At 52.6% G+C, this 8046-nt stretch overlaps 15 non-coding genes across 15 annotated transcripts; 11 read left to right on the top strand and 4 right to left on the bottom strand.

Moving 5' to 3' along the window:
- On the bottom strand, positions 1-118 carry LOC122763511 (the record flags this gene model as incomplete). Its single annotated transcript, XR_006359157.1, has 1 exon — positions 1-118. It is a non-coding gene; the product is annotated as a 5S ribosomal RNA (ribosomal RNA).
- A 403-nt stretch (positions 119-521) lies between these two features.
- Positions 522-685, top strand: LOC122763498. Its single transcript, XR_006359145.1, has one exon. It is a non-coding gene; the product is annotated as a U1 spliceosomal RNA (small nuclear RNA).
- Positions 686-1332: 647 nt separating this feature from the next.
- On the top strand, positions 1333-1445 carry LOC122763505. Its single transcript, XR_006359152.1, has one exon. It is a non-coding gene; the product is annotated as a U5 spliceosomal RNA (small nuclear RNA).
- Positions 1446-1626: 181 nt separating this feature from the next.
- LOC122763501 lies at positions 1627-1819 on the top strand. The gene has a single exon (XR_006359148.1). It is a non-coding gene; the product is annotated as a U2 spliceosomal RNA (small nuclear RNA).
- A 118-nt stretch (positions 1820-1937) lies between these two features.
- On the bottom strand, positions 1938-2056 carry LOC122763506. Its single transcript, XR_006359153.1, has one exon. It is a non-coding gene; the product is annotated as a 5S ribosomal RNA (ribosomal RNA).
- Positions 2057-2458: 402 nt separating this feature from the next.
- On the top strand, positions 2459-2622 carry LOC122763500. Its single transcript, XR_006359147.1, has one exon. It is a non-coding gene; the product is annotated as a U1 spliceosomal RNA (small nuclear RNA).
- Positions 2623-3269: 647 nt separating this feature from the next.
- On the top strand, positions 3270-3382 carry LOC122763509. The gene has a single exon (XR_006359155.1). It is a non-coding gene; the product is annotated as a U5 spliceosomal RNA (small nuclear RNA).
- Positions 3383-3564: 182 nt separating this feature from the next.
- On the top strand, positions 3565-3760 carry LOC122763503. The gene has a single exon (XR_006359150.1). It is a non-coding gene; the product is annotated as a U2 spliceosomal RNA (small nuclear RNA).
- A 340-nt stretch (positions 3761-4100) lies between these two features.
- On the bottom strand, positions 4101-4219 carry LOC122763496. Its single transcript, XR_006359143.1, has one exon. It is a non-coding gene; the product is annotated as a 5S ribosomal RNA (ribosomal RNA).
- Positions 4220-4621: 402 nt separating this feature from the next.
- On the top strand, positions 4622-4785 carry LOC122763497. The gene has a single exon (XR_006359144.1). It is a non-coding gene; the product is annotated as a U1 spliceosomal RNA (small nuclear RNA).
- A 921-nt stretch (positions 4786-5706) lies between these two features.
- LOC122763504 lies at positions 5707-5902 on the top strand. Its single transcript, XR_006359151.1, has one exon. It is a non-coding gene; the product is annotated as a U2 spliceosomal RNA (small nuclear RNA).
- A 334-nt stretch (positions 5903-6236) lies between these two features.
- Positions 6237-6355, bottom strand: LOC122763510. Its single transcript, XR_006359156.1, has one exon. It is a non-coding gene; the product is annotated as a 5S ribosomal RNA (ribosomal RNA).
- A 403-nt stretch (positions 6356-6758) lies between these two features.
- Positions 6759-6922, top strand: LOC122763499. Its single transcript, XR_006359146.1, has one exon. It is a non-coding gene; the product is annotated as a U1 spliceosomal RNA (small nuclear RNA).
- Positions 6923-7569: 647 nt separating this feature from the next.
- On the top strand, positions 7570-7682 carry LOC122763508. Its single transcript, XR_006359154.1, has one exon. It is a non-coding gene; the product is annotated as a U5 spliceosomal RNA (small nuclear RNA).
- Positions 7683-7864: 182 nt separating this feature from the next.
- Positions 7865-8046, top strand: LOC122763502 (the record flags this gene model as incomplete). The annotated part of the gene is made up of 1 exon (XR_006359149.1): positions 7865-8046. It is a non-coding gene; the product is annotated as a U2 spliceosomal RNA (small nuclear RNA).

The raw sequence follows: 8046 nt of genomic DNA, 5'->3' as shown, positions 1-8046 counted from the left end.
GCTTACAGCACCTGGTATTCCCAGGCGGTCTCCCATCCAAGTACTAACCAGGCCCGACCCTGCTTGGCTTCCGAGATCAGACGAGATCGGGCGTGCTCAGGGTGGTATGGCCGTAAGCCGGGGGGTTGGGGACACAGACTGCTTTTATGGACTGGGCAAGGCCCCCTGCGCGTGGCGGGGCTCAAAAGTCAGCCTTTCGGACACACTGCACTTCAGCCTTTATCTCCACCACATGCTACACTCTAGTCCAGTATCGGGAAGCGACACCGAGATGGGCAAGCGGCTGTTGGTGCCGTCATGTCCAGTTGTTGCTGAAGCTATAGGAAACGACAGCCAGGTATGCCAGTAAAAAAGGTCGAGTGTTTCCTCTCCAATGTGTGCTGGAGGTTGAAGTTGAACATAGCACAGCATTAACGAGCAACTGAGTCAAGGCATTGGCCTCTGGGATTATTCATTTCCAGCACCATCAGCCAAAGAGCTGTGTCTGGCAAGAGCCACCCGGTGTTTGGCGAGTACACCTCATACTTACCTGGCAGGGGAGATACCATGATCAAGAAGGCGGTTCACCCAGGGCGAGGCTCAGCCATTGCACTCCGGCTGTGTTGACCCCTGCAAATTCCCCAAACGTGGGAGTCTTGACTGCATAATTTTTGCTAGTGGGGTGCTGCGTCCGCGCTTTCCCCCGATGATGTCGTTGTAAGCAAAGGTCAGCCGCCCGAAGTTCAACGTTGTGTGCCCATCTCCAAACTTCTCACGTCCTTGCGGAGCAACATCCCCAGTCTTTCCAAGTTGCTGGGAACGTGATGGTTGTGGGTGTTGTCTTTTAGCTCAAAGCAAATGTCACGCTCCCTTTCCCAACTCTTTGTAGAAGAACTCGATTGTTGGAGATGGATCCATGGCCATCATGCCAAGGGTTAATACTTTGGCGCTTGCTCTGTTCACTCCGTGCAGTGACCTGATGTTGAAGTGATGCCAGGAGCAACTCACCATTTCAGAAGCCCGGATGAGGTGGGAAATGGCCCGGCAGTTTGTACTGCTCAGTGTGACACGGAGCTGCTTTGCTCATGCACTCACGTCTACCACTAAATGTTGGAGGTGTGCCAGTGAGCGAGGAATGTGCCACAGCCTCAGCGACTGATAGAAAACTGCAGCGCACAACCGACAGTAGGAAAGCGCTTCCAAACATGCAGTCAAATCTGGGCGGTTTATTGGCCGACTAAGCAAAAACGTTGAAGGCAGGCCGTCCCAAGGTGGCCGGCCGGCCGGCCGACCGAGACTGTGGTGACTCCGGCGGATAGACTCCTCGGCTGCTCTCCAGGACAGGGGCTACGTTGACTCTGGTTTCTCTTCAAAATGCACAAGTCTTTCGCCTTTTACTAAAGACTTCCGTGGAGAGGGACGTTCAAGAGTTTAAGTTATTTTTGGTGGGCTTTGCTGTAAGGCTGCGCCCTTTGAGTGTGTCAAATGTCAAGCAGCTGTCTGTCAAGGCTCAGAGGTGCACTTAGGTCAACCTTGGGGCGGAGGTGATCAGCAGCAGCAGCCTTTGTTATGCGCCCTTAAAACATGGCACCACAACAACTGACTTGTGTGCCAAGATCTTGGGTTGGCCCCAGACACCTGTGGGCCATCGCTTCTCGGCCTTTTGGCTAAGATCAAGTGTAGTATCTGTTCTTATCAGTTTAATATCTGATATGTCCTCTATATGGGGATTAAATATTAAATGCATTTTTGAGCAGTGGGAGGTGAAAACTGGGGCTTGCTCTCTTCACTCCTTGCATTGACCTGGTATTGCAGTGCCACCAGGAACGGTGCACCATTCTCTTTTTTCTGTGAAAAGCAAAGCGAAGCTGAAACCAGAAAGACATCAACCCGCGCCTGTGCGTCAATTTAATTGCGAGCCCATGTTTCTTGTAAGGAAGCAGCAGCAGCAGCGTAAAAGCTTACAGCACCTGGTATTCCCAGGCGGTCTCCCATACAAGTACTAACCCGGCCCGACCCTGCTTAGCTTCCGAGATCAGACGAGATCGGGCGTGCTCAGGGTGGTATGGCCGTAAGCCGGGGGGTTGGGGACACAGACTGCTTTTATGGACTGGGCAAGGCCCCCTGCGCGTGGCGGGGCTCAAAAGTCAGCCTTTCGACACACTGCACTTCAGCCTTTATCTCCACCACATGCTACACTCTAGTCCAGTATCGGGAAGCGACACCGAGATGGGCAAGCGGCTGTTGGTGCCGTCATGTCCAGTTGTTGCTGAGTCTATAGGAAACGACAGCCAGGTATGCCAGTAAAAAAGGTCGAGTGTTTCCTCTCCAATGTGTGCTGGAGGTTGAAGTTGAACATAGCACAGCATTAACGCGCAACTGAGTCAAGGCATTGGCCTCTGGGATTATTCATTTCCAGCACCATCAGCCAAAGAGCTGCGTCTGGCAAGAGCCACCCGGTGTTTGGCGAGTACACCTCATACTTACCTGGCAGGGGAGATACCATGATCAAGAAGGCGGTTCACCCAGGGCGAGGCTCAGCCATTGCACTCCGGCTGTGTTGACCCCTGCAAATTCCCCAAACGGGGGAGTCTTGACTGCATAATTTTTGCTAGTGGGGTGCTGCGTCCGCGCTTTCCCCCGATGATGTCGTTGTAAGCAAAGGTCAGCCGCCCGAAGTTCAACGTTGTGTGCCCATCTCCAAACTTCTCACGTCCTTGCGGAGCAACATCCCCAGTCTTTCCAAGTTGCTGGGAACGTGATGGTTGTGGGTGTTGTCTTTCAGCTCAAAGCAAATGTCACGCTCCCTTTCCCAACTCTTTGTAGAAGAACTCGATTGTTGGAGATGGATCCATGGCCATCATGCCAAGGGTTAATACTTTGGCGCTTGCTCTGTTCACTCCGTGCAGTGACCTGATGTTGAAGTGATGCCAGGAGCAACTCACCATTTCAGAAGCCCGGATGAGGTGGGAAATGGCCCGGCAGTTTGTACTGCTCAGTGTGACACGGAGCTGCTTTGCTCATGCACTCACGCCTACCACTAAATGTTGGAGGTGTGCCAGTGAGCAAGGAATGTGCCACAGCCTCAGCGACTGATAGAAAACTGCAGCGCACAACCGACAGTAGGAAAGCGCTTCCAAACATGCAGTCAAATCTGGGCGGTTTATTGGCCGACTAAGCAAAAACGTTGAAGGAAGGCCGCCCCAAGGTGGCCGGCCGGCCGGCCGACCGAGACTGTGGTGACTCCGGCGGATAGACTCCTCGGCTGCTCTCCAGGACAGGGGCTACGTTGACTCTGGTTTCTCTTCAAAATGCACAAGTCTTTCGCTTTTTACTAAAGACTTCCGTGGAGAGGGACGTTCAAGAGTTTAAGTTATTTTTGGTGGGCTTTGCTGTAAGGCTGCGCCCTTTGAGTGTGTCAAATGTCAAGCAGCTGTCTGTCAAGGCTCAGAGGTGCACTTAGGTCAACCTTTGGGCGGAGGTGATCAGCAGCAGCAGCCTTTGTTATGCGCCCTTAAAAACATGGCACCACAACAACTGACTTGTGTGCCAAGATCTTGGGTTGGCCCCAGACACCTGTGGGCCATCGCTTCTCGGCCTTTTGGCTAAGATCAAGTGTAGTATCTGTTCTTATCAGTTTAATATCTGATATGTCCTCTATATGGGGATTAAATATTAAACGCATTTTTGAGCAGTGGGAGGTGAAAAACTGGGCTCGGTTTCTTCACCCTTTTGCATTTCACCTGGTATTGCAGTGCCACCTGGTGAACGTGCACCATTCTCTTTTTCTGTGAAAAGTAAAGCCGGGTGCTGAAATCCAGAAAGACATCAACCCGCGCTCAAAGGGCCAATTTAATTGCGAGCCCATGTTTCTTGTGGGCGAAGCAGCAGCAGCAGCGTAAAGCTTGGCTGGCACCTGGTATTCCCAGGCGTCTCCCATCCAAGTACTAACCTGCCCGACCCTGCTTAGCTTCCCGAGATCAGACGAGATCATGCTCAGGTGGTATGGCCGTAGTCGAGGGCTGGCTTACAGAGAGTGCCTTTACGATTCAGGCGGCCCCTGCTCGCGGGAGGGCATGTTTTTGTAAGTGAAGCAGCAGCGTAAAAGCGCGCAGCGTAAAAGCTTACAGCACCTGGTATTCCCAGGCGGTCTCCCATCCAAGTACTAACCAGGCCCGACCCTGCTTGGCTTCCGAGATCAGACGAGATCGGGCGTGCTCAGGGTGGTATGGCCGTAAGCCGGGCGGTTGGGGACACAGACTGCTTTTATGGACTGGGCAAGGCCCCCTGCGCGTGGCGGGGCTCAAAAGTCAGCCTTTCGGACACACTGCACTTCAGCCTTTATCTCCACCACATGCTACACTCTAGTCCAGTATCGGGAAGCGACACCGAGATGGGCAAGCGGCTGTTGGTGCCGTCATGTCCAGTTGTTGCTGAATCTATAGGAAACGACAGCCAGGGATGCCAGTAAAAAAGGTCGAGTGTTTCCTCTCCAATGTGTGCTGGAGGTTGAAGTTGAACATAGCACAGCATTAACGAGCAACTGAGTCAAGGCATTGGCCTCTGGGATTATTCATTTCAGCACCATCAGCCAAAGAGCTGTGTCTGGCAAGAGCCACCCGGTGTTTGGCGAGTACACCTCATACTTACCTGGCAGGGGAGATACCATGATCAAGAAGGCGGTTCACCCAGGGCGAGGCTCAGCCATTGCACTCCGGCTGTGTTGACCCCTGCAAATTCCCCAAACGTGGGAGTCTTGACTGCATAATTTTTGCTAGTGGGGTGCTGCGTCCGCGCTTTCCCCCGATGATGTCGTTGTAAGCAAAGGTCAGCCGCCCGAAGTTCAACGTTGAGTGCCCATCTCCAAACTCGCGCTAACATCCCCAGTCTTTCCAAGTTGCTGGGAACGTGATGGTTGTGGGTGTTGTCTTTTAGCTCAAAGCAAATGTCACGCTCCCTTTCCCAACTCTTTGTAGAAGAACTCGATTGTTTGGGATGGATCCATGGCCATCATGCCAAGGGTTAATACTTTGGCGCTTGCTCTGTTCACTCCGTGCAGGGACCTGATGTTGAAGTGATGCCAGGAGCAACTCACCATTTCAGAAGCCCGGATGAGGGGGGAAATGGCCCGGCAGTTTGTACTGCTCAGTGTGACACGGAGCTGCTTTGCTCATGCACTCACGTCTACCACTAAATGTTGGAGGTGTGCCAGTGAGCGAGGAATGTGCCACAGCCTCAGCGACTGATAGAAAACTGCAGCGCACAACTGACAGTAGGAAAGCGCTTCCAAACATGCAGTCAAATCTGGGCGGTTTATTGGCCGACTAAGCAAAAACGTTGAAGGAAGGCCGTCCCAAGGTGGCCGGCCGGCCGTCGAATGAGACTGTGGTGACCAAGCGATAGACCTCGGGTTGCCTCCAGGACAGGCCACGCGGACTTGGTTTCTTCAAATGCACAAGCCTTTCTCGCTTCTTTACCAAAGACTTCCGTGGAGAGGGACGTTCAAGAGTTTAAGTTATTTTTGGTGGGCTTTGCTGTAAGGCTGCGCCCTTTGAGTGTGTCAAATGTCAAGCAGCTGTCTGTCAAGGCCCAGAGGTGCACTTAGGTCAACCTTGGGGCGGAGGTGATCAGCAGCAGCAGCCTTTGTTATGCGCCCTTAAAAACATGGCACCACAACAACTGACTTGTGTGCCAGGATCTTGGGTTGGCCCCAGACACCTGTGGGCCATCGCTTCTCGGCCGTTTGGCTAAGATCAAGTGTAGTATCTGTTCTTATCAGTTTAATATCTGATATGTCCTCTATATGGGGATTAAATATTAAATGCATTTTTGAGCAGTGGGAGGTGAAAACTGGTAAGGCTTGCCTCTTCTTCACTCCTCTTTGCATTGACCTGGCCAGTTACCCAGGAACGCACCATTCTTTTTTTTTCTAGAAAAGCAAAGCTAAGCAGAAAGCATTACTCAACCCGTGCCTGTGCCAATTTAATTGCGAGCCCATGTTTCTGTATGAGCTAAGCAGCAGCAGCGTAGCCACAGCACCCGGGTATTCTAGGCGGTCTCCCATCCAAGTACTAACCCGCCCACCCTGCTTAGCTTCCGCGAGATCAGGACTCCAGATCGGCGGCTCCAGGTGGTATGGCCGTAAGCCGAGGGGCTGGCGACAGAGAGTGCCTTTATGGACTAGGCAAGGCCCCTGCTCGTGGAGGGGCATGTTTCTTGTAAGGAAGCAGCAGTGCAAAAGCGTGCAGCGGTGTAAAAGCTTACAGCACCTGGTATTCCCAGGCAGTCTCCCATCCAAGTACTAACCAGGCCCGACCCTGCTTGGCTTCCGAGATCAGACGAGATCGGGCGTGCTCAGGGTGGTATGGCCGTAAGCCGGGGGGTTGGGGACACAGACTGCTTTTATGGACTGGGCAAGGCCCCCTGCGCGTGGCGGGGCTCAAAAGTCAGCCTTTCGGACACACTGCACTTCAGCCTTTATCTTCACCACATGCTACACTCTAGTCCGGTATCGGGAAGCGACACCGAGGTGGGCAAGCGGCTGTTGGTGCCGTCATGTCCAGTTGTTGCTGAATCTATAGGAAACGACAGCCAGGTATGCCAGTAAAAAAGGTCGAGTGTTTCCTCTCCAATGTGTGCTGGAGGTTGAAGTTGAACATAGCACAGCATTAACGAGCAACTGAGTCAAGGCATTGGCCTCTGGGATTATTCATTTCCAGCACCATCAGCCAAAGAGCTGTGTCTGGCAAGAGCCACCCGGTGTTTGGCGAGTACACCTCATACTTACCTGGCAGGGGAGATACCATGATCAAGAAGGCGGTTCACCCAGGGCGAGGCTCAGCCATTGCACTCCGGCTGTGTTGACCCCTGCAAATTCCCCAAACGTGGGAGTCTTGACTGCATAATTTTTGCTAGTGGGGCGCTGCGTCCGCGCTTTCCCCCGATGATGTCGTTGTAAGCAAAGGTCAGCCGCCCGAAGTTCAACGTTGTGTGCCCATCTCCAAACTTCTCACGTCCTTGCGGAGCAACATCCCCAGTCTTTCCAAGTTGCTGGGAACGTGATGGTTGTGGGTGTTGTCTTTTAGCTCAAAGCAAATGTCACGCTCCCTTTCCCAACTCTTTGTAGAAGAACTCGATTGTTTGGGATGGATTCATGGCCATCATGCCAAGGGTTAATACTTTGGCGCTTGCTCTGTTCACTCCGTGCAGTGACCTGATGTTGAAGTGATGCCAGGAGCAACTCACCATTTCAGAAGCCCGGATGAGGTGGGAAATGGCCCGGCAGTTTGTACTGCTCAGTGTGACACGGAGCTGCTTTGCTCATGCACTCACGTCTACCACTAAATGTTGGAGGTGTGCCAGTGAGCAAGGAATGTGCCCCAGCCTCAGCGACTGATAGAAAACTGCAGCGCACAACCGACAGTAGGAAAGCGCTTCCAAACATGCAGTCAAATCTGGGCGGCTTATTGGCCGACTAAGCAAAAACGTTGAAGGAAGGCCGTCCCAAGGGGGCCGGCCGGCCGGCCGACCGAGACTGTGGTGACTCCGGCGGATAGACTCCTCGGCTGCTCTCCAGGACAGGGGCTACGTTGACTCTGGTTTCTCTTCAAAATGCAAAAGTCTTTCGCCTTTTACTAAAGACTTCCGTGGAGAGGGACATTCAAGAGTTTAAGTTATTTTTGGTGGGCTTTGCTGTAAGGCTGCGCCCTTTGAGTGTGTCAAATGTCAAGCAGCTGTCTGTCAAGGCTCAGAGGTGCACTTAGGTCAACCTTGGGGCGGAGGTGATCAGCAGCAGCAGCCTTTGTTATGCGCCCTTAAAAACATGGCACCACAACAACTGACTTGTGTGCCAAGATCTTGGATTGGCCCCAGACACCTGTGGGCCATCGCTTCTCGGCCTTTTGGCTAAGATCAAGTGTAGTATCTGTTCTTATCAGTTTAATATCTGATATGTCCCCTATATGGGGATTAAATATTAAATGCATTTTTGAGCAGTGGGAGGTGAAAACTGGGGCTTGCTCTCTTCACTCCTTGCATTGACATGGTATTGCAGTGCCACCAGGAACG

Source organism: Solea senegalensis, unplaced genomic scaffold, assembly GCF_019176455.1.
Source record: "Solea senegalensis isolate Sse05_10M unplaced genomic scaffold, IFAPA_SoseM_1 scf7180000016905, whole genome shotgun sequence".
NCBI lineage: Eukaryota > Metazoa > Chordata > Actinopteri > Pleuronectiformes > Soleidae > Solea > Solea senegalensis.
This window is presented reverse-complemented; position numbering and strand designations above follow the sequence as displayed.